Raw genomic sequence first — 26261 nt, forward strand, 5'->3', positions numbered from 1 at the left:
TGTTGGAGGGGAGAGAACTATGTTATTAGACCCAGTCAGAGGGGAGAGAACTATGTTATTAGAGCCAGTCAGAGGAGAGAGAACTATGTTATTAGAGCCAGTCGGAGGGGAGAGAACTATGTTATTAGAGCCAGTCAGAGAGAGAACTATGTTATTAGAGCCTGTCAGAGGGGAGAGAACTATGTTATTAGAGCCAGTCAGAGGAGAGAGAACTATGTTATTAGAGCCTGTTGGAGGGGAGAGAACTATGTTATTAGAGCCTGTCAGAGAGAGAACTATGTTATTAGAGCCTGTTGGAGGGGAGAGAACTATGTTATTAGAGCCAGTCAGAGGGGAGAGAACTATGTTATTAGAGCCAGTCAGAGAGAGAACTATGTTATTAGAGCCTGTTGGAGGGGAGAGAACTATGTTATTAGAGCCAGTCAGAGGGGAGAGAACTATGCTATTAGAGCCAGTCAGAGGGGAGAGAACTATGTTATTAGAGCCAGTCAGAGGAGAGAGAACTATGTTATTAGAGACTGTTGGAGGGGAGAGAACTATGTTATTAGAGACTGTTGGAGGGGAGAGAACTATGTTATTAGAGCCAGTCAGAGGGGAGAGAACTATGTTATTAGAGCCAGTCAGAGGGGAGAGAACTATGTTATTAGAGCCAGTCAGAGGAGAGAGAACTATGTTATTAGAGCCTGTTGGAGGAGAGAGAACTATGTTATTAGAGCCAGTCAGAGGGGAGAGAACTATGTTATTAGAGCCAGTCAGAGGGGAGAGAACTATGTTATTAGAGCCAGTCAGAGGGGAGAGAACTATGTTATTAGAGCCTGTCAGTGTAACGGTTTTCCTCCTCCTCCCATGTCTAGGGTTCCCACCACTCCCCCAGTCCACTCCTGATAAGAGAATAGAAACGGAGGTTGTTACCAAAAAGCACTCTGTCCTGGGAAGTCCACATCAAAAATAATGAATAGACAAAAATCACAGCCTCTGTTCTGTGGCTGAGGTGGTTTTTCGCTTCATCGTCAAGGTTGTCTAAGAGAAGAAATCAGGCCTGGGTGATTTTCCAGTAATGTGGTGTCTTTCACGAGCTGCATGTCCCCAGATACCTCAGCCTAAATCCTCTCCGAGTGTCATCATCCTCCGAAAATCTCTCCTCTCTGCCGGTAGAGTTCTGAACTTGAGAGCATGATACACACTGAAGAAACACTCACCTATGAGGGGTGAAGAATGTCAGGAAAGACACACTGGACAACACTGAAACACCAAGACCACATCAGAGAATAGAGATTCCTCTCCAGTGTATTATGCTATTGCAACGCACTCTGATGAAACCAATTGTCTTCAATATTATGCTGAGCAGATGGCATTTCACTCCTCATCTCCTACCAAAGCAGTGAGTCTGGAATCCTTTCTTTCTTCAGAGTTTAATCACACAGCTCTTCAAAAGGGCTCTGTTAGTTTAAAAGTAAATGCTGATCTCATTCAAGCTACTGTATCATAATGACAGCTAATCAGGTTAATCAGGCAGTTAGCCTGTGCACATACAGTAGTCAGCTGGACTGCATGACAATGCAGTTTTGATTTGTGCTCATTGCTCATGTCAACATCATTATGCCCTCAGAGTTCATACCTGCATCATTTGACTGGTTTGGTGAACAAATATGTGTGGATGATTCATTCAGCTCAGAGGTTAAACAAATGTAGAAGCGATGTTGGAGTGATGTTGGATTTTTGTACAGATGAAAACAATCTCTGATATGCCTGAAAAACCAACAAGTGACTCGCCTCTGCTGGCATTAAATGTGAATTAAATGTGAATTATCATTTTAATCAACTGTCTTGAAAAAAAATGGATACAAATGTTTATTGCAGTTGGAGTCTGATGATGCTACTGTAGCCTGGCTTCCAACCCTAGTGGAGAGGTGAACTACTGTAAAAGTAGGAACCTTAGTTTGATAAGGAAGATGGGGGACACCCTCTGAAAACCCCCTGAGGCTTGAACACACCATAAAGACTGGTCAACAGTTAGCCACTGTTGGCTTTTGGTCGTCATGTGCCTTTAGTTTGCTAAGGAAGAGAGATGGGGGAGACCCTTAATGAGGGAGAGAGATGGAGACCCTTGATGAGGGAGAGAGATGGGGGAGACCCTTGATGAGGGAGAGAGATGGGGGAGACCCTTGATGAGGAAGAGAGATGGGGGAGACCCTTGATGGGGGAGAGAGAGATGGGGGAGACCCTTGATGAGAGCGAGAGATGGGGGAGACCCTTGATGAGGGAGAGAGAGATGGGGGAGACCCTTGATGAGGGAGGGCGAGAGAGATGAAGACCCTTTCCCCTCTGAAAGCTTCTTGGCAGGATCAGGCTGAGGGATTCCCTGGTGCAGAGAGATGTGTCCTCTGGCTGCTACTATCAGCTACTTCTGTCTGAACTCTCCTTGCATTGACCCTCATCCTAAATGAACAGATCTGTTGTCTACACCCCACTCTGAGCGATCCCTCTCAGCTCCACTGCTAATGAGAAATGCTCTAAGATTTCTATATCAGTAAGAGATGAAAGGAGGGAAGGCCACTAATACATTATTAAACACACACACACTCTGTCTGTAGGTGGATGTAGATGCACTCTGATGTGTGCAACATATCATTACACTTGTCTCCAAAGCTCCAACTTATGAAGTAGAAAAAAGTAATGTAGCCAATTCCTTACTTGGAATCAATACTCTCCACTGTTTAGTGTTCATCTAGTTGTGCTGATGTTGGATTCAGGTGGAGGGAATCTCTGACACAAACAGAAGACAGGGCAGAAACACACTGATCTGCATCCACTAGATTAAGGTTAAACAGACATCCATCCACTCCAACAAAGCTAATCCACCATACATTTTATTCTCCCTGGTGAGTGTTTTTCATGCATAAGGATGGCCTGGCATCACTAATCTTAGCATTGTGTTTGAATGAAAATGGCCGCCTCTTCCTCCTCCTATATTGTGATTCATGCTGTGAGTGTAAGGACCCAGAACTCATATTCAAAGGAAATCACAGACATCTAATGTCTTGGGTGTTTTTCCTTTTGATATACAGACCTACAAATGAATCGTTTTTCCTTTGATACAAGGACATGAATAGGTTATCAATTAAATGAAACTCCTTCATCTCACACTGCAATTGTCTATTCAGGGAGTCCATTCATGTCCAATAATCCTCAGCTCATGTAATTATTGTAATTATTAGGTTTTTGTTCACAACCACAAACAACCATTATGCAACATTTTCTTTATAATAATGGATGAGGGTCAGGTAGAGGCTGCTCGCAATTTTCTACATAGTTACACCAACCATTTCCCCCTCCCTCCTTTTCACTCACCCCCGACTCTCTCTCCCTTTCTCTCTCTCTCTCCATTCTCCCATTCTCTCCATCAGTTAGTCATGAGTGCAGTCTTCCTTCCCTGTCGGTATGTGACCATGATTGTGTCCAGGAGGCTTTTCTTTGTAAAAAGGCTGTAATTGGCCTGTTAGCGGTTAAGACCTTGCCCGTTGTAAACTAAATGTCCCTGAGCTTCTCTTGGCCTGCTGGGAGGCCTCCAGCCAAAGGGCCTTAAAACTGATTAATTTCCTATCAGCACCTTGGGGGCTGGACTGGCGTCACTGAGGCCAGGGGCAGTATCATTCCTTTGGCCAAAGGAAATGTGGAGGTTTGCTGCTCTGGTTGGTCATTTTGGCCACCAACCTAAACAATTATATTTTTAATCATAACCCTGGAAAGCCTTCACCAGGGGAAGACTGGCCATTTGGCATTTCACACAAATGTTTATTTTATTTTATTTCACCTTTATTTAACCAGGTAGGCTAGTTGAGAACAAGTTCTCATTTGCAACTGCGACCTGGCCAAGACAAAGCAAAGCAGTTCGACACATACAACAACACAGAGTTACACATGGAATAAACAAACATACAATCAATAATACAGTAGAAAAGTCTATATACAGCATGTGCAAATGATGTAGGATAAGGGAGGCAAGGCAATAAAAAGGCCATGGTGGCAAAGTATTTACAATATAGCATTTAAACACTGGAATGGTAGAATGTGCAGAAGATCAATGTGCAAGTAGAGATACTGGGATGCAAAGGAGCAAGATAAATAAGTAAATACAGTATGGGGATGAGGTAGATTGGATGGGCTATTTACAGATGGGCTATGTACAGGTGCAGTGATCTGTGAGCTGCTCATAGAGCTGGTGCTCAAAGCTAGTGAGGGAGGTAAGCGACTCCAGCTTTAGTGATTTTTGCAGTTTGTTCCAGTCATTGGCAGCAGAGAACTGGAAGGAGAGGCAGCCAAAGGAAGAATTGGCTTTGGGGGTGACCAGTGAGATATACCTGCTGGAGCGCATGCTATGGGTGGGTGCTGCTATGGTGACCAGTGAGCTGAGATAAGGCGGGGCTTTACCTAGCAGAGACGTGTAGATTACCTGGAGCCAGTGGGTTTGGCGATGAGAATGAAGCGAGGGCCAGCCAACGAGAGCGTACAGGTCGCAGTGGTGGATAGTATATGGGGCTTTGTGACATAACGGATGGCACTGTGATAGACTGCATCCAATTTGTTGAGAAGAGTGTTGGAGGCTATTTTGTAAATTACATCGCCGAAGTCGAGGATCGGTAGGGTGGTCAGTTTTATGAGGGTATGTTTAGCAGCATGAGTGAAGGAGGCTTTGTTGCGAAATAGGAAGCCGATTCTAGATTTAATTTGGGATTGGAGATGTTTAATGTGAGTCTGGAAGGAGAGTTTACAGTCTAACCAGAGACCTAGGTATTTGTAGTTGTCCACATATTCTAAGTCAGAACCTTCCAGAGTAGTGATGCTTGATGGGCGGCCCTGCAGGTGCGGGCAGCGATCGGTTGAAGAGCATGCATTTAGTTTTAGCGCGGCTGAGGTGCACTCATGACCAGCTCTGAAACCAGATTGCATAGTGGAGAAGGTACGGTGGGATTCAAAATGGTCGGTAATCTGTTTGTTAACTTGGCTTTCGAAGACCTTAGAAAGGCAGGGTAGGATAGATATAGGTCTGTAGCAGTTTGGGTCTAGAGTGTCTCCCCCTTTGAAGAAGGGGATGACCGCGGCAGCTTTCCAATCTTTGGGATCTCAGACGATACGAAAGAGAGGTTGAACAGGCTAGTAATAGGGGTTGCAACAATTTCGACAGATCATTTTAGAAAGAGAGGGTCCAGATTGTCTAGCCCAGCTGATTGTTAAGGGTCCAGATTTTGCAGCTGTTTCAGAACATCAGCTATCTGGATTTGGGTGAAGGAGAAGTGGGGGAGGCTTGGGCGAGTTGCTGTGGGGGGTGGAGGGCTGTTGATCGGGGTAGGGGTAGCCAGGTGGAAAGCATGGCCAGCCGTAGAAAAGTCCTTATTGAAATTCTCAATTATCGTGGATATATCCGTGGTGACAGGTTTTCCTAGCCTCAGTGCAGTGGGCAGCTGGGAGGAGGTGCTCTTATTCTCCATGGACTTGACAGTGTCCCAGAACTTTTTTGAGTTTGTGCTACAGGATGCACATTTCTGCTTGAAAAAGCTAGCCTTAGCTTTCCTAACTGCCTGTGTATATTTTTTCCTAACTTCCCTGAAAAGTTTCATATCACGGGGGCTGTTCGATGCTAATGCAGAACGCTACAGGATGTTTTTGTGCTGGTCAAGGGCAGTCAGGTCTGGAGAGAACCAGGGGCTATATCTGTTCCTGGTTCTAAATTTTTTGAATGGGGCATGCTTATTTAAGATGGTGAGGAAGGCATTTTTAAAGAATAACCAGGCATCCTCTACTGACGGGATGAGGTCAATATCCTTGCTGGATACCTGGGCCAGGTCGATTAGAAAGGCCTGCTCGCTGAAGTGTTTTAGGTAGCTTTTGACAGTGATGAGGGGTGGTCGTTTGACCGCAGACCCGTTACGGATGCAGGCAATGAGGCAGTGATCGCTGAGATCTTGGTTGAAGACAGCAGAGGTGTATTTGGAGGGCAAGTTGGTTCGGATGATATCTATGAGGGTGCCCGTGTTTACGGATTTGGGGTTGTATCTGGTGGGTTCATTGATAATTTGTGTGAGATTGAGAGCATCAAGCTTAGATTGTAGGATGGCCGCCGGGGTGTTAAGCATGTCCCAGTTTAGGTCACCTAGCAGCACGAGCTCTGAAGATAGATGGGGGCAATCAATTCACATATGGTGTCAAGGGCACAGCTGGGGGCAGAGGGTGGTCTATAGCAAGCGGCAATGGTGAGAGACTTGTTTCTGGAAAGGTGGATTTTTAAAAGTAGAAGCTCGAATTGTTTGGGTACAGACCTGGATAGTAAGACAGAACTCTGCAGGCTATCTCTGCAGTAGATTGCAACACCGCCCCCTTTGGCAGTTCTATCTTGTCGGAAAATTTTATAATTAGGGATGAATATTTCAGGGTTTTTGGTGGTCTATCGAAGGGCCAGGATTCAGACACGGCTAGCACATCCTGTTTGGCAGAGTGTGCTAAAGCAGTGAATTAAACAAACTTAGAGAGGAGTCTTCTAATGTTAACATGCATGAAACAAAGGCTTTTATGTTTACAGAAGTCAACTAATGAGAGCACCTGGGGAGTAGGAGTGGAGCTAGGCACTGCAGGGCCTGGATTAACCTCTACATCACCAGAAGAATAGAGGAGGAGTAGGATAAGTGTACGGCTAAAGGTTATCAGGACTGGTCGTCTGGTGCGTTCAGAGCAGAGAGTAAAAGGAGCAGGTTTCTGGACGTGATAGAATAGATTCAAGGCATAATGTACAGACAAAGGTATGGTAGGATGTGAGTACATAGGAGGTAAACCTAGGCATTGAGTAATGATGAGAGAGATATTGTCTCTAGAGACGTTTAAAGGAGGTGATGTCACCGTATATGTGGGAGGTGGAACTAAATGGTAGGTTAAGGCATATTGAGCAGGGCTTGAGGCAATACAGTGAAATAAGACAATAATCACTAACCAGGACAGTAATGGACAAGGCATATTGATATTAGGGAGAGGCATCAGGTGATCAATAGGGGTCTAGTGAGTGGTTGGGCTGGCTGGAGACACGGCGATTCAGACAGCTAGCAGGCCGGGGCTAGCAAGCTAGCAGTCCTGGGCTAGCAAGCTAGCAGAAGGGCCTTAGAGGGATGTCTCGATGGAGGAAAATCTGTTTTAGCCTCCACGTGCGGTGACGTCGATAGACCAGTCGTGATGGATTAGTAGGGTTCCGAGTAGCGGAGGGGTCCAAGTCCAATTGGGAAAATAGGTATAGTGGCCCAAGATATTGGAGAGAAAATAGGTCTGGTATGCTCTGGTGTGAGTCGCGTTGTACAAACTGGCGAGAGCTTTCCGAGCTAAAGGTTAGCTGATGACCGCTAGCAGTGGTTAGCTGACTACTAGCTAGTAGCTAGTGAGCTGGCTAGCTTCTGTTGGGGGATTCCGGATTCGAGGTGAATAAAAATACTTTAGACAAAAAAAGTAACTGATCCGCACCCCATTGGGTGAGGCGGGTTGCAGGAGAGTGTTTTGAAGTTGAGGTTTAGAAAAAATATATAAAATGATATATACATGGGACACGACAAGAAGAAGGAAAAAAATGTCTGACTGCCACGCCATCTTGTATTTTGAATCCAAATACCAGATGGGCTGTTTCATTTTTAACCTAGTGTGCCTCTCGTGTTTTTTTTTGCGCAAAATTATCATTATCTGACTAATAATGGGGGCCTCAAGGGAAAAAATGGGCCGGGTAGCTTCATCAAGGGAAAAAATGGGCCTGGGGGGGCAGTGTTACATCTACTGTTACAAATGAGAAGTGGGTGAAGTGGGTCCCCTTGACTAGATGCTTTGAGACTGCCTTGAGAATGTTTGAGTGAATTTAATTGAATGTTGAAATGGACCTTACACCAATCCCTGTCATATAATTGGTTGTTAAATTATATGAGACACAGGTAAAATGGTAAAACAGATGCTTTTAATCTTAAACACTCATATTCAGCACTCCCCATGATGGCAGGTGATTATTTTTACTGGCTCAAGTTTCCAAAGCAGCTATGTGTGTATGTGTGCGCGTGTGTGTGTGTGCGAGCATGTGTGTGCGTGTGTGCGTTTGTGTGCGTGCGAGTGTGTGTGCGTGTGTGTGCTAGTGTTGATCCTTCCACTGCTGCTTGCTATTCAGACACACTCTGCTCTGTGTGGATGTGATTGAGTGGAAGGGAGCTGAGGGGAGCCATGCCAGAGCTCTGCCCTCAAGGTCACTCTATGAAGCTCTAAATCCCAGGAGGCCAGCGCCCAGGGAGGGAGGGAGGGATGAATGGATGGATGGAAAGAGGGAGGGAGGGAGGAGGGAACTAGTGAGAGGCACTGTGGACATTTCCTCCACGACATCTTATCATTACAGGGCATGAGGGTAACCTTGACCTCGACGAGCACTTTAACTCTCTCTCAAAGCCTTCAGCCCATAGATAACTATCAACCTGATAAGATCAGAACTCCTTAGACAACCCAGGCCTCCTGTAATGAGCTAAACAGTATGGATGCATCGGGATCCTTTGAGACACAATGGCTCTTTCATGGGATTTGAACACTGGGGATATGTCACTGAACACTGGGGATATGTCACTGAACACTGGTGATATGTCACTGAACACTGGTGATATGTCACTGAACACTGGGGATATGTCACTGAACACTGGTGATATGTCACTGAACACTGGTGATATGTCACTGAACACTGGGGATATGTCACTGAACACTGGTGATATGTCACTGAACACTGGGGATATGTCACTGAACACTGGTGATATGTCACTGAACACTGGTGATATGTCACTGAACACTGGGGATATGTCACTGAACACTGGTGATATGTCACTGAACACTGGTGATATGCCACTGGCTCTAAACTGACTCTTGTTGTTTTGTCCGCTTGCTGGCCACTCCGCCTTGTTTGTTATGACTGGTCAGTGGGACTAGTTCGTTTGTTTTGACTGGTCAGTGGGACTAGTTCGTTTGTTTTGACTGGTCAGTGGGACTAGTTAGTTTGTTTTGACTGGTCAGTGGGACTAGTTTGTTTGTTTTGACTGGTCAGTGGGACTAGTTAGTTAGTTTTGACTGGTCAGTGGGACTAGTTTGTTTGTTATGACTGGTCAGTGGGACTAGTTAGTTTGTTTTGACTGGTCAGTGGGACTAGTTTGTTTGTTTTGACTGGTCAGTGGGACTAGTTAGTTAGTTTTGACTGGTCAGTGGGACTAGTTTGTTTGTTATGACTGGTCAGTGGGACTAGTTAGTTTGTTTTGACTGGTCAGTGGGACTAGTTCGTTTGTTTTGACTGGTCAGTGGGATTAGTTAGTTTGTTTTGACTGGTCAGTGGGACTAGTTTGTTTGTTTTGACTGGTCAGTGGGACTAGTTAGTTAGTTTTGACTGGTCAGTGGGACTAGTTAGTTTGTTTTGACTGGTCAGTGGGACTAGTTCGTTTGTTTTGACTGGTCAGTGGGATTAGTTAGTTTGTTTTGACTGGTCAATGGAACTAGTATTGTGGAAAATTACATAATTAGTCATGCTATCTCGTGTTTTACTGTTTAAAGTATTGTCTCTTGTTATATGCTAGTGTTTTTCTAACCTGATACAAACTTGTCTTTGTGGGACTTAGTCATAAGACTGGGCGTATAGCTAAGGTCCGCTTGGGTGCGGCCGCAGCATGTGTCATCCCATGGGTTTACTATCTACAGAAAGTCACATGTATGGAAACTTGCAGAAAGTGGTACAATATAGTGTTTTACTGTTGTGAATGCAGTTAGACGGATGAGCCCTCGGGTTATCAACATTGTGCTATTTTAAATCTGCACAGACAACGAATGACCTTTTACACACTATCTGCTGACTGCCACGTATACAGAATGGGGTTGTATGTATTTTCTCTGTAAAAGCATTGAACCGGCATTGTTCATTGAGCTTTTCAACTATGAACTGTTGAGTGGATAGTTGATTCTCCATTTTTGAAAATCTTATAATAAAGTGTTGTTTGAAAGAATCTACGGTCTCTCTTCATTTTGATTATATATTCAACGACACTAGTTTGTTTTGACTGGTCAGTGGGACTAGTTAGTTTGTTTTGACTGGTCAGTGGTACTAGTTAGTTTGTTTTGACTGGTCAGTGGGATTGTTCTGTTTGTTTTTGACCTGTTGTAAAACTGCCTCCATCTTATCTCATAACAGTTAGACTGTAACTCTCATAACAGTTAGACTGTAACTATCTCATAACAGTTAGACTGTAACTATCTCATAACAGTTAGACTGTAACTATTTCATAACAGTTATGCTGTAACTATCTCATATCAGTTAGTCTGTAACTAAAACGTATACTCCAAACTGCTATAAAGCCTACAACCCCTCCTCACCATGCAATTAACATAGCCATCAGTTGTTGTTTTGAATCCACCTAGGAGGGTATAATAGGTTAAACAAGCCTCTGAGCCTCATCTCTGCCTGACTGTTTGGTCAGACACCCTGATGACTGCTGTAAAACTGCAGTAAAACAACCATCCCCTCTGTCAAAATATGTACAGCACCTTAACACTCTGGAACCACTAATCAGCGTGTAATTGGTTAATGAGTGTGTAATTGGTTAATGAGTGTGTAATTTGTTAACAGGCCTCTAATGATAGTGTGAGAGAAATTTACATTGGAACAAAAGAGTAAGGTTTTAGCAGCCTTTGCCATGGCAACCCAGAGATGGGAGTGTAATGACAGCATCAGGGATGCAGGGAAAGAGGAAACGTCATTAGTCATTTATTATACCAGACAGAGGTAACCTCATTAGTCATTTATTATACCAGACAGAGGTCACATCTTTAGTCCTTTATTATACCAGACAGAGGTAACATCATTAGTCCTTTATTATACCAGACAGAGGTAACATCATTAGTCCTTTAATATACCAGACAGAGGTAAGCTCATTAGTCCTTAATTATACCAGACAGAGGTAACCTCATTAGTCCTTAATTATACCAGACAGCGGTAACCTCATTAGTCCTTTATTATACCAGACAGAGGAAACATCATTAGTCCTTTAATATACCAGACAGAGTTAACATCATTAGTCCTTTATTATACCAGACAGAGGTAACCTCATTAGTCCATTATTATACCAGACAGAGGTAACCTCATTAGTCCTTTATTATACCAGACAGAGGAAACATCATTAGTCCTTTAATATACCAGACAGAGTTAACATCATTAGTCCTTTATTATTCCATGCAGAGGTAACATCATTAGTCCTTTATTATACCAGACAGAGGTAACATCATTAGTCCTTTATTATACCAGACAGAGGTAACCTCATTAGTCCTTTATTATACCAGACAGAGGTAACATCATTAGTCCTTTATTATACCAGACAGAGGTAACCTCATTAGTCCTTTATTATACCAGACAGAGGTAACCTCATTAGTCCTTTATTATACCAGACAGAGGTAAGCTCATTAGTCCTTTATTATACCAGACAGAGGTAACCTCATTAGTCCTTTATTATACCAGACAGAGGTAACCTCATTAGTCCTTTATTATACCAGACAGAGGTAAGCTCATTAGTCCTTTATTATACCAGACAGAGGAAACATCATTAGTCCTTTAATATACCAGACAGAGTTAACATCATTAGTCCTTTATTATACCATGCAGAGGTAACCTCATTAGTCCTTTATTATACCAGACATAGGTAACCTCATTAGTACTTTATTATACCAGACAGAGGAAACATCATTAGTCCTTTATTATACCAGACAGAGGTAACATCATTAGTCCTTTATTATACCAGACAGAGGTAAGCTCATTAGTCCTTTATTATACCAGACAGAGGAAACATCATTAGTCCTTTATTATACCAGACAGAGGTAACATCATTAGTCCTTTATTATACCAGACAGAGGTAACATCATTAGTCCTTTATTATACCAGACAGAGGTAACCTCATTAGTCCTTTATTATACCAGACAGAGGTAACCTCATTAGTACTTTATTATACCAGACAGAGGAAACATCATTAGTCCTTTATTATACCAGACAGAGGTAACATCATTAGTCCTTTATTATACCAGACAGAGGTAAGCTCATTAGTCCTTTATTATACCAGACAGAGGAAACATCATTAGTCCTTTATTATACCAGACAGAGGTAACATCATTAGTCCTTTATTATACCAGACAGAGGTAACATCATTAGTCCTTTATTATACCAGACAGAGGTAACCTCATTAGTCCTTTATTATACCAGACAGAGGTAACCTCATTAGTCCTTTATTATACCAGACAGAGGTAAGCTCATTAGTCCTTTATTATACCAGACAGAGGTAACCTCATTAGTCCTTTATTATACCAGACAGAGGTAAGCTCATTAGTCCTTTATTATACCAGACATAGGTAACCTCATTAGTACTTTATTATACCAGACAGAGGTAACATCATTAGTCCTTTACTATACCAGACATAGGTAACCTCATTAGTCCTTTATTATACCATGCAGAGGAAACCTCATTTGTCATTTAATATACCAGACAGAGGTAACATCATTAGTCATTTATTATACCAGACAGAGGTAACCTTATTAGTCCTTTATTATACCAGACGTAGGTAACCTCATTAGTCCTTTATTATACAATTGGCTCATTCATCCCCCTCCTCTCCCCTGTAACTATTCCCCAGGTCGTTGCTGCAAATGAGAATGTGTTCTCAGTCAACTTACCTGGTAAAATAACGGTAAAAAATAAATAAAAATACCAGACAGAGGTAACATCATTAGTCCTTCTTTTCGTGAGCTTTATTCCCTTAAATTGACCGTGACAGAGAAACATAAACCATCCCTGCTCTCTTACTGAAGTTTTATTGTGTAGATTCTATCTGAGGAGTGTGTTGTGGTAGTACTGTTGTTCAGCATCATCAGGAGGCCCTCTCTTACTAGAGGTCAGAGGAAGTTCAGCCAAGAGGGGAATGAATGCTTAATAACCTCTGAATAGAATGTAAAAGGTGATGTCACTGGACAGATGACCTCTCAAAAAAAAAAGTTTAAAATACTTTACTGTGTTATAGAAGCTTTTAAATAGGAAATTAGAGGCAATCTGTTACGTCCGTTGTTAGAATGAGGAGACCAAGGCGCCGCGTGGTAAGCGTACATCTTTCTTTATTGATGAACACCAAAAAAACAATAATAATACAAAACGAACGTAAAGTTCTGCAGGCTACTTAGTAACTGTGCAAAAACAAGATCCCACAACTGAAGGTGGGAAAAAGGGCTGCCTAAGTATGATCCCCAATCAGAGACAACGGTAGACAGCTGCCTCTGATTGGGAACCATACCCGGCCAACAAAGAAATAAACAAATTAGAATGCCCACCCATATCACACCCTGACCTAACCGAATAGAGAAATAAAAAGGCTCTCTAAGGTCAAGGCGTGACACAATCAAACAAATAATTTGAGACCATATCTGATTGTACCGTATTCTGACTGACTCTGTCTCTCTTTGTCTGTCTCTCTCTCGCTCGCTTTCTCTCTCTCTCTCTCTTTGCAGAAGGGATTCGTAACATGTCCATGGACTCCAACCCCATGCCGATGCCCATGTCAGACCCCAACGCCTGGGTCACCGCCATGAACAACCTTGGCATGGCTCCCATGAACGTGACGGGACAGCCCCTTATGTCAGGTATGGGTCATTTAATCGTAACCATACCTTTACTGTAGCTAAGTAGCAAAATTTAAAATTGTGTTTTTTATATTGGATAAAAGTAGAGACTAGAGCTACAAAATGGTATATAATATTTTGCAGTTGCGAAATAATGGGAAAGTAATTCTGCTTTGAAAGTTGATGAACTTGTAACCCCACTTTTGAGAAAATGGATCTTTGGAGTGTTTTGGTACAGCTACCTGAGAACACTTCTTCGGCTACACCTAAGCATCGTTTTTACCTTCTTATGCCTTAGCCCCTATCTGTTTAAGGATTAACATGAGGCAATTTTTTTATTTTACCTTTATTTAACTAGGCTAGTCAGTTAAAGTAATGATGGACTGTCATTTCTTTTTGCTTATTTGAGCTGTTCTTGCCATAACATGGACTTGGTCTTCAACCAAATAGGGCTATCTTCTCTATACCAACCCTACCTTGTCACAACACAACTGATTGGCTCAAACGCATTAAGGAAAGAAATTCCACAAATATATTTTTAACAAGGCACACATGTTAATTGAAATTAATTTCAGGTGACTACCTCATGAAGCTGGCTGAGAGAATGCCAAATCTGCAAAGCTGTCATCAAGGCGAAGGGTGGCTATTTGAAGAATCTCAAATATAAAATATATTTTGATTTGTTTAATTAACACCTTTTTGCTTACTACATTATTCCATATGTGTTATTACATAGTTTTGATGTCTTCAGTATTTTTCTACAATGTAGAAAATAGTAAAAATAAAGAAAAAACCTGGAATGAGTAGGTGTGTCTAAACTTTTGACTGGTACTGTATGAGGATGAATATTACACATCATGTAAGGATATCTATTGAAATCTTGAATTTTTTGAGAAATACGGATCCATAAATAATCAGGTTAAGACTACAGACACGATACATTTCTGAAAGTACAGTATGTGGATTTGTTCATTCCTAAGTATAAAGGCTTAGATATGTCAGGGGAGTTTCTTGAAGGGATCTCACCCCAGATATCTCCCTTGACTCGTATGGTAGCAGGGAGATTTCTGAAGTCCAGATTGGATGCATGTAGAAACTGTCCCATTACGGAGAATATCCTAGCTCCATATATGAATTTAAGGGCATGCATATCTGGAGCATACTCCTTACTCTACTCCTTATATCTAATAAAATGTCAGATATACAGATATATATAGATAAAGATATCCCCTGATATTGACCATTTTCGCCCCCAGCCACATCTAGCTAAGAGGAAGGGTCACTATTTTCTAGACATGTACACATGTTCATGAAATACAATAGATGGCCATAATCACCCCCAGACACACCTGGCTAATTTGATGGGTCATAGAATCATTCTCTTTTGAAGAGGAGTCTTTTGTTGAGACATGTAGCTAGCTAGCTAAACAATTAACCATAATCCCAACCCATAGCTACAGTACAAACAGATTGTCATAGCTAGACGCCATGCATGAAATGCTGGAGTATGAATCTGCAGGGAGCTGAAGCTAACAAACTAGGTTCAATGTTAGCTAGCTAACATTAGGCTATAACTAGCAATGCAAATGGCTTTCTGAGATACTTATAATATTACTACACAGATCATACAGGTAATGTTAACTAGCGAGCCAGCAAGCTAACATTGGCTAGCTAGCTAACAGTACGCTTTAGCTTGCAATGAAAACAGCTTTCTGACAAAATGATAAACGTATAATATCTGAAAATGTAGCTAGACTCTTACGCGTATACATGGATGAACTCTTCACGGCAGCGTGTCTTTTCTGTTTGGTTTGTAGCGAGCTACAACTTGTTTGGCCTGTTGTTGTGTCAAGTCACTCCAGCTCACACTGACCGCGTGCAGAAAGTAGCCCATCACAACCTTTTCCCACTGATCTTTGTCGATGTTGTTGAGAGCAGTGGCAAAAGATGCGGTAGCAAGGATTACCTACACGTACTGAGAGGCTCATGTTATAGACAATGTGCTACGTGGCAGACCAATCCAAACTCATCTCTCGGCATGTCCAGTCCATCCATTATCTCAGCCAATCATGACTAGCGCGAAGGTTACTCACTTTTTCCGTGGCTAAACCAACTAGGCTCATCATTTAACAATTGTATCGTATTACAGATGGCATACAAGTTTGTTATTAAGGCACATGAAAGTTTGCATGTTCCAGAAGGCATTTCTACAAAAAGGCATAAAAATGCCTCTCCAGTGAAGTAGTAACGTGCAACACATGCCTAGCTTCTTGAAACGGGCTACATTTTACTATGTTACTTTACTGTTACACCAAAAACACCTTATTTCTACGGAAATTTTAGGATGGCAAGGGTGAAAGTACATTTACATTTTTAGACTACAAAAATTACAGGGTAGCCTACTTTGCTGACACTGACAAACAGATCAATAAAAACGATGTTGTCTGATCCATATAATTGGCCTATGAAAAGGGGAGACACAAATACAATATGTATTACCTACCTGAAGTAGGAAATGATTGTCCAAAAACAAACAAAAGTGGCTCAGACCCAATGACAAAGACAGTGAATATGCACACTCACCAGAGATATGGCCGATGTTCTCAGCTGGTGCCAATAAGATAGACTACTGTTCGCTCAATTAAGTTAAGGATTTTGATAACTAAAAGACAGATTGGAATCTTTTCATTGTCATCTCTTTACAGCAATAGCCCTTTGCTTTCCAAACAGTTTTTTTGCGATTGTATTTTAAAATATTGCGATATGCCTGGCTTAGGTCTCTCTGCTTTTCACTGACAGTAGCAACTCAACAATCATCTATTTGGTATTTGCAGCGCGTGCTGCCCAAATTGCAGGCCCACCTGGCTTTAGGCTATGTGATTTAAAACAATCCATAGCTTTTTTTTAAAGAAGCTAATGATCCTCTGTGTCCAAATCATGCTTTCTGGTGTAGTAGCCTATTTTGAATGATTTTATTTATATCTGTATAGACAGGAGTAAGCTAATTAGGATATATAATTTTGGCAATTTAATTATATTTTTCATGCGGCTGACATGCAGTAGTGTTAAATAGTGGTTTAATAGCCTATAGTTTTTTGGACATGTTGTATTGATTGCGATAGGCTCATGTTTTACCGGTACAGCATACACCCACTATTTATTTTGCCGGACCCTGGACAGGACCGTACTGCTTTACATTTAAAAATGGAATGTCCAAAACTCAAGAGCGCACCACTAGGCATGATATATGCTGTGATTGAAACAAAACAATTAATACTAATAGTTTGTTAACACCATCTGCTCAAGTTCTATCACAAAACAGTAATTAAAGAAGATCTAAATGCATTTTCCAATGAAACTGATTGAGATCAATCAAATGATTGGAATGGAGATGCAGTTTGAACGTTTCACCAGTAAAACATGAAGAAGTATCATTCACGATTGACAGTGATGATGGCCTGTTTTGAAATTAAGTGTTTGAGGGTATTAAAAATAGAACATTTTCTTGAGACAATACATGTGGGCATAGGCAGACATTGCAACTGGATGATGCTGTAATGAACGCGATGGGCGACAGAGAGCTGGTTTCAAGCGAGAGCGTAGCAGGTGTTTATTTGTTAACTTTTAGTTGGTACTCATCCCGGATCCGGGAGCACCCCCCACAGTAAAAAAGCTGACTAGCATAGCCTAGCATAGCGTCACAAGTAAATACAAGCATCTAAATATCATTAAATCACAAGTCCAAGACACCAGATGAAAGATACAGATCTTGTGAATCCAGCCATCATTTCTGATTTTTAAAATGTTTTACAGGGAAGACACAATATGTAAATCTATTAGCTAACCACGTTAGCAAAAGACACAACTTTTTTTTCTCCACCATTTTTTTCCTGCATGGGCAGCTATCACAATTTCGACTAAATAAAGATATATATAGCCACTAACCAAGAAACAACTTCATAAGATGACAGTCTGATAACATATTTATGGTATAGGATAAGTTTTTTTAGAAAAATGTGCATTTTTCAGGTATAAATCACATTTCTACATTGCAGCTGCAATCTGAAATAGCGTTGGAAGCAGCCGGAATAATTACAGAGACCGACGTCAATTACCAAAATACTCATCCTAAAACATTTCTGAAAAATACACAGCATACAGCAATCGAAAGACACAGATCTTGTGAATCCAGACAATGTTTCAGATTTTCTAAGTGTTTTACAGGGAAGACACAATATGTAAATCTATTAGCTAACCACGATAGCAAAAGACACCACTTTTTTTCTCCACCATTTTTTTCCTGCATCAGTAGCTATCACTAATTCGACTAAATAAAGATATATATAGCCACTAACCAAGAAACAACTTCATAAGATGACAGTCTGATAACATATTCATGGTATAGGATAGTTTTTTTTAGAAAAATGTGCATATTTCAGGTATAAATCACATTTCTACATTGCAGCTGCAATCTGAAATAGCGTTGGAAGCAGCCGGAATAATTACAGAGACCGACGTCAATTACCAAAATACTCATCCTAAAACATTTCTGAAAAATACACAGCATACAGCAATCGAAAGACACAGATCTTGTGAATCCAGACAATGTTTCAGATTTTCTAAGTGTTTTACAGCGAAAACACAATATATCGTTATATTAGCATACCACATGAGCTAACATCACCCAGCATTGAATCAAGCCAAAAGGGTCGATAACGTTATCGCCACCAAAATATATTAATTTTTTCACTAACCTTCTCAGAATTCTTCAGATGACAGTCCTGTAACATCATATTACACAATGCATATAGCTTTTGTTCGAAAATGTGCATATTTAGCAGCATAAATCGTGGTTATACAATGTAATCTGTAAAAACATTGCATGCATTCTGGCCGGCGCCATCTTGGAGAAGCGCCTATTATAATAAAAAAACTATTCATAAACTTGACAAAAAAATATAAGTTGGACACCAATTGAAAGATAAATTAGTTCTTAATGCAATCGCTGTGTTAGATTTTTAAAATTAACGTTACTAGACATATAGTGTGCGTTGCAGCCAGACCAGTGCCTGCAAACATGGTGATCAAACACTATTACATTTTTCCACATAAATACGGAATAACATCATAAATAGTTCTTACTTTTGGATGAGCTTCCATCAGTATCTTGGGCAAAGTGTCCTTTCTCCAAAAGAATCGTTGCTTTGTTGTAAAACGACCTCCTCAACTTCGGAACTAGCAGCTAACGATAGCTACACAGCACACACATGTCCAAATCCTCAAACACAATACTAAGGAAATTCAGAAAAATAGCAATATACTCGCATAAACTGATATAAATCGGTTTCAAATAACTTCGTTATGATGTTTCTAACACCTATAACGAATTAAATCACAGACGGATATATCTTTGGTCAATAAAGAGTGCTTTTGAGCATGCAATTCTGATGTCCCTTCTGCGTCCTGGCGAGCGGTCGAAAGGAAGGGACACGTCACTCCATCCCCTTTTATAAACTCTGAGAAACACGTAGAGAGCCCATTCCACTTCTCATTGGTTACTGACATCCAGGGGAAGGCGGGTGCAGTTCATTTCCAGCCATAGGATATACACAGACTTTTAAACTGAACCCAGATCAGAGCCTAGTTTTCAGACCTCCGCAAGTCATGTCAGGAATTTCGCTGTAGATGGAGTTCTGGTTCACCCACAGACAAAATTCAAACGGTTTTAGAAACTAGAGATTGTTTTCTATCCAATAGTAATAATAATATGCATATTGTACGAGCAAGAATTGAGTACGAGGCAGTTTAATTTGGAGAAGCAAAAAAAGAAGAAGTGCTAACAGCACCCCCTATTGACAAAAGGTTTTAAGGACCACAGAAGGAGTCAGGTAGCTGGGTCCAGGGGCATGCAGAAGGCCATACACAGGGGGTCCAAAAAGGCAACAGTACAGGCAGGGAAAAGGTTAGTAACGTAGTCCGGGAGATCAGGCAATAGGCTGATAACAGGAAATCCGATAGGCTAAAGTATAGGCAGGGAATAGGCAAAAGGCAACGTTAGTGAGACAGGCAAAAACTATCAAACACGGGAGGATAAAATTACAGGAAAACCAGCACTCTGAATAGAAGTGTGTCACAAAACAAACAATATCTCACAATGATGGGGTGCAAAGAACTGAACTAAATAGTGTGTGATAATGACATGCAGGTGTGTGAACAGGTTATCAGAATTCAGGTGATTGGGATCTGGAGATCAGGGGATCTATGTGTTTGAGAGTGTGAGCTGGAAAGTGGTCTGAAAAGTGAGCTGCGTTCAGGGGATCTACGTGTTTGAGAGTGTGAGTTGGAAGCAGACGTTACAGATGCATTTTATGCATATTCTATAATGATAGGCAATTCAATTGGCTACATCTGTTGGTACACACTTTGATTGAGGAAATTATGACGTCATTTACATTTTATTTGTGCTCCATCACCTAAAACAATACACTACACCACTGGTTAAGATCGTGTCTGGTGGGGATAGATAAAATCAGCATGCACACGACACGCGGAACCCTAACCTTACAGAACATCTACTGCCTGTGTCATTTAACTGAGGAAAGAGGGTCGCAGCCCATTGCAGCCCTAATTCAAACATCCCCACATTCCCACTGAAGCCCTATACTTTGTCTGGAGCAATCTTGACTCTGATTTGATTTCTTCCATGGTTAACCAGTCCAGCGAAGGTCAGTTATGTTAGATAGTAATAAGGGTAAACATTATGATGACATGTGGTGTTTTAGGTGATTTGGTGTCTGTATGTTGACAAGAGCGACAGTTCCCATTTGAGGCAATGTCTGTTTGTGTGGCTGCAGTAAAGACTCGGGGGAGTGTCTGGAGTGTTTGTGTCTGTGTGGCTGCAGTAGAGACTAGGAGGAGTGTCTGGAGTGTATGTGTGGCTGCAGTAGAGACTAGGGGAAGTGTCTGGAGTTTTTGTGTCTGTGTGGCTGCAGTAGAGACTAGGGGGAGTGTCTGGAGTGTATGTGTGGCTGCAGTAGAGACTAGGGGGAGTGTCTGGAGTTTTTGTGTGGCTGCAGTAGAGACTAGGGGGAGTGTCTGGAGTGTATGTGTGGCTGCAGTAGAGACTAGGAGGAGTGTCTGGAGTGTTTGCGTCTGTGTGGATGCAGTAGAGACTAGGGGGGGGGGGGGTGTCTGGAGTGTTTGTGTGGCTTCAGTAGAGACTAGGGGGAGTGTCTGGAGTGTTTGTGTGGCTGCAGTAGAGACTAGGGGGAGTGTCTGGAGTGTTTGCGTCTGTGTGGCTGCAGTAGAGACTAGGGGGAGTGTCTGGAGTGTTTGTGTGGCTGCAGTAGAGAGTAGGGGGAGTGTCTGGAGTGTTTGTGTGGCTGCAGTAGAGACTAGGTGGAGTGTCTGGAGTGTTTGTGTCTGTGTGGCTGCAGTAGAGACTAGGGGGAGTGTCTGGAGTGTTTGTGTGCCTGCAGTAGAGACTAGGGGGAGTGTCTGGAATGTCTGTGTGGCTGCAGTAGAGACTAGGGGGAGTGTCTGGAATGTCTGTGTGGCTACTGTAGCGACTAGGTGGAGTGTCTGAAATGTCTGTGTGGCTGCAGTAGAGACTAGGGGGAGTGTCTGGAGTGTTTGTGTCTGTGTAGCTGCAGTAGAGACTAGGGGGAGTGTCTGGAGTGTTTGTGTGGCTGCAGTAGAGACTAGGGGGAGTGTCTGGAGTGTTTGTGTCTGTGTAGCTGCAGTAGAGACTAGGGGGAGTGTCTGGAGTGTCTGTGTGGCTGCAGTAGAGACTAGGGGGAGTGTCTGGAGTGTTTGTGTCTGTGTAGCTGCAGTAGAGACTAGGGGGAGTGTCTGGAGTGTTTGTGTGGCTGCAGTAGAGACTAGGGGGAGTGTCTGGAATGTCTGTGTGGCTACTGTAGAGACTAGGGGGAGTGTCTGGAGTGTTTGTGTCTGTGTGTCTGCAGTTTCCAGTGGATGTTTCTGACTCTGTAACTGCAGACTGGTTGCTGGATTCTGTGCATCCTGCGACTCTGCTCACATTTGCCTACGTCGGCCATTTTCTTTGTCTCTATTAAAATGAACATGCTGAGTCAGCCAGATGGACTTATGACTCTATTATCAGTCTGAGGACTTGAGATCCACACAGCTCAGTTCCAGACAGACAGTTGGCAGAGTGGCAGGAGCTTTGAAACCCTTAGTTAATCCTATTTTGTGACTCAAATAGTAATTAAAATCTGTCATTAACGCCATTTATACTGAACCTCTTGGCTCTATCGTCAGGGAGGGGCTGCCCATAGTCATGTATCATCATCATATGTCACATATGTGAACCATAGACACATCATTGGACTGTAGCTGTCACTCCACCATGTCGCCATCTTGGCTCTACCATAGGCTGTTTGCCCAGTGGCAGAGCCCACAGATATGTCATCATCATGAGTCACTTAGAAAGGTGATGTTACAGTGGCAGAGCCAACAGATATGTTATCATGAGTCACCCAGTCAGGTGAAATTACAGTGGCAGAGCCAACAGATATGTTATCATGAGTCACCCAGTCAGGTGAAATTACAGTGGCAGAGCCAACAGATATGTTATCGTGAGTCACCCAGTCAGGTGAAATTACAGTGGCAGAGCCAACAGATATGTTATCGTGAGTCACCCATTCAGATGAAATTACAGTGGCAGAGCCAACAGATATGTTATCGTGAGTCACCCAGTCAGGTGAAATTAAAGTGGCAGAGCCCACAGATATGTTATCATGAGTCACCCAGTCAGGTGAAATTACAGTGGCAGAGCCAACAGATATGTTATCACGAGTCACCCAGTCAGGTGAAATTACAGTGGCAGAGCCAACAGATATGTTATCGTGAGTCACCCATTCAGGTGAAATTACAGTGGCAGAGCCAACAGATATGTTATCGTGAGTCACCCAGTCAGGTGAAATTACAGTGGCAGAGCCAACAGATATGTTATCACGAGTCACCCAGTCAGGTGAAATTACAGTGGCAGAGCCAACAGATATGTTATCACGAGTCACCCAGTCAGGTGAAATTACAGTGGCAGAGCCAACAGATATGTTATCGTGAGTCACTCAGTCAGGTGAAATTACAGTGGCAGAGCCAACAGATATGTTATCACGAGTCACCCAGTCAGGTGAAATTACAGTGGCAGAGCCAACAGATATGTTATCACGAGTCACCCAGTCAGGTGAAATTACAGTGGCAGAGCCAACAGATATGTTATCATGAGTCACTCAGTCAGGTGAAATTACAGTGGCAGAGCCAACAGATATGTTATCATGAGTCACCCATTCAGGTGAAATTACAGTGGCAGAGCCAACAGATATGTTATCATGAGTCACCCAGTCAGGTGAAATTACAGTGGCAGAGCCAACAGATATGTTATCGTGAGTCACCCAGTCAGGTGAAATTACAGTGGCCAAGCCAACAGATATATTATCGTGAGTCACCCAGTCAGGTGAAATTAAAGTGGCAGACCCAACAGATATGTTATCATGAGTCACCCAGTCAGGTGAAATTACAGTGGCAGAGCCAACAGATATGTTATCGTGAGTCACCCAGTCAGGTGAAATTACAGTGGCCAAGCCAACAGATATATTATCGTGAGTCACCCAGTCAGGTGAAATTACAGTGGCAGAGCCAACAGATATGTTATCATGAGTCACTCAATCAGGTGAAATTACAGTGGCAGAGCCAACAGATATGTTATCATGAGTCACCCAGTCAGGTGAAATTACAGTGGCAGAGCCAACAGATATGTTATCATGAGTCACCCAGTCAGGTGAAATTACAGTGGCAGAGCCAACAGATATGTTATCATGAGTCACCCAGTCAGGTGAAATTACAGTGGCAGAGCCAACAGATATGTTATCATGAGTCACTCAATCAGGTGAAATTACAGTGGCAGAGCCCACAGATATGTTATCATGAGTCACCCAGTCAGGTGAAATTACAGTGTCAGAGCCAACAGATATGTTATCATGAGTCACCCAGTCAGGTGAAATTACAGTGGCAGAGCCCACAGATATGTTATCATGAGTCACCCAGTCAGGTGAAATTACAGTGGCAGAGCCAACAGATATGTTATCATGAGTCACCCAGTCAGGTGAAATTACAGTGGCAGAGCCAACAGATATGTTATCATGAGTCACCCAGTCAGGTGAACCATAGAGACGTGTCATTAGCACGTCCTTGGGAGACAGGAGTGAGAGAAAGCAGAGCTCCTTCTAGAATGATAATGTTCCATCAATGTTTGTTTAATGGTTTGGAACTGAGAGTTTGAGATGAATGAAACGCAATAAGGCGCTACGCTTCCGGTGTTTATTATTTGTTCAATATCAATAGAAGCGCTGCAGGGCATTTATCACTTTAACATTACGTTTTGACTTCATCATTTCACTCCTCCGGCTGTGATGATTTATGCAGCCATGTGTCGTTCCTCTCTTCGTACTAGAATGTCTTGTTTCCCAAAGCCTTTTTCTAAACCACCACCTTCAGCTTCTTTAAAAGCACATTCATATCAACAGAGCTCCAGAATTCTAGGCCTCACAGTAATCCACTAGGACTCCATATTTTAAATGAAGTGGGCTTGGAGGATGCTATTCTACCTACTGCCTTTTTCCTGTTCAATTTCATTTGTACAATTTACTGAGCTGCTGCCAGACTTAGCAGACTCTCTTTGCTACACTGCTGTGCTGTGCAAGAGAAAACCATGCACTTTGTTGAGCGAGTTATAATTGTAGAGCTGTGTTAGTGCGATGGAGAGGAACACTGGTGTGTGTGAGTGTGTGTGTTGCAGTCAGATGGGTAGTAGTGTGGCACTGGGTGGGGTCCACAGACAATGCAATCGCCATCACACTGCGCACTGCCCTACACCACCTGGACAAGAGGAATACCTATGTAAGAATGCTGTTCATTGAATACAGCTCATCATTCAACACCATAGTACCCTCCAAGCTCATCATTAAGCTTGAGGCCCTGGGTGTCAACCCCACCCTGTGCAATTGGGTCCTGGTCTTCCAAACGGGCCGTCCCCAGGTGGTGAAAGTAGGAAACAACATCTCCACTTCGCTGATCCTCAAATCTGGGGCCCCACAATGGTGCATGCTCAGCCCCCTCCTGTACTCCCTGTTCACCCACGACTGCGTGGCCATGCACGCCTCCAACTCAATCATCAAGTTTCAGACGACACAACAGTAGTAGGCTTGATTACCAACAACGATGACACAGCCTATAGGGAGGAGGTGAGGGCACTTGGAGTGTGGTGTCAGCAAAACAAAGGAAATGATCGTGGACTTCAGGAAACAGCAGAGGGAGCACCCCCCTATCCACATCGAAGGGACAGCAGTGGAGAAGGTGGAAAGTTTTAAGTTCCTCGGCTTACACATCACGGGCAAACTGAAATGGTCCACCCACACAGACAGTGTGGTGAAGAATGTGCAACAGGACGCTGAAGAAATTTGGCTTGTCACCTAAAACCCTCAAACTTTTACAGATACACAATTGAGAGCATCCTGTCGGGCTGCATCACCGCCTGATACGGCAACGGCACCGCCCATAACCGCAGAGCTCTCCAGAGGGTGGTGCGGTCTGCACAACGCATCATCGGCGGCAAACTACCTGCCCTCCAGGACACCTACAGCACCCGATGTCACAAGAAGGCCAAAAAGATCATCAAGGACAACAGCAACCTGAGCCACTGCCTGTTCACCCCGCTGTCATCCAGAAGGCGAGGTCAGTAGAGGTGCATCAAAAACTGAAAAATAGCTTCTATCTCAAGGCCATCAGACAGTTGAACAGCCATCATTATCACTGTGAGGCTGCTGCCTACATACAGACTGTAAATCTTTGGCCACTTTAATAAAAAGATCACTAGTCACTAGTCAATAATGCCACTTTAATAATGTTTATATAGCTTGCATTACTCATCGCATATGTACTCTACCGTTCAAAAGCTTGGGGTCACACAGAAATGTCCTTGTTTTTTTAAAAGAAAATCACATTTCTGTCCATTAAAATAACATCAAATTGATCAGAAATACAGTGTAGACATTGTTAATGTTGTAAATGACTATTGTAGCTGGAAACGGCAGATTTTTTAATGGAATAACTACATAGGCGTACAGAGGCCCATTATCAGCAATCATCACTCCTGTGTTCCAATGGCACGTTGTGCTAATCGAAATGTATAATTTTAAAAGGCTAATTGATTATTAGAAAACCCATTTTGCAATTATGTTAGCACATTATGTTAGCACGGCCTTCTAGGCAGAGTTCCTCTGTCCAGTGTCTGTGTTCTTTTTCCCATCTTAATCTTTTATTTTTATTGGCCAGTCTGAGATATGGCTTTTTCTTTGCAATTCTGTCTAGAAGGCCAGCATCCCGGAGTCGCCTCTTCACTGTAGACGTTGAGACTGGTGTTTTGCGGGTACTATTTAATGAAGTTGCCAGTTGAGGACTTGTGAGGCGTCTTTTTCTCAATTTTGACACTCTAATGTACTTGTCCTCTTGCTCAGTTGTGCACTGGGGCCTCCCACTCCTCTTTCTATTCTGGTTAGAG

At 42.5% G+C, this 26261-nt stretch overlaps 1 pseudogene; it reads left to right on the forward strand.

Annotated features, from left to right (window-relative positions):
* Positions 1–26261, forward strand: part of LOC139574526 (ecto-NOX disulfide-thiol exchanger 2-like) — a 395743-nt pseudogene that overhangs the window by 171777 nt on the left and 197705 nt on the right.

The sequence above is a fragment of the Salvelinus alpinus genome, chromosome 4 (assembly GCF_045679555.1).
Source record: "Salvelinus alpinus chromosome 4, SLU_Salpinus.1, whole genome shotgun sequence".
NCBI lineage: Eukaryota > Metazoa > Chordata > Actinopteri > Salmoniformes > Salmonidae > Salvelinus > Salvelinus alpinus.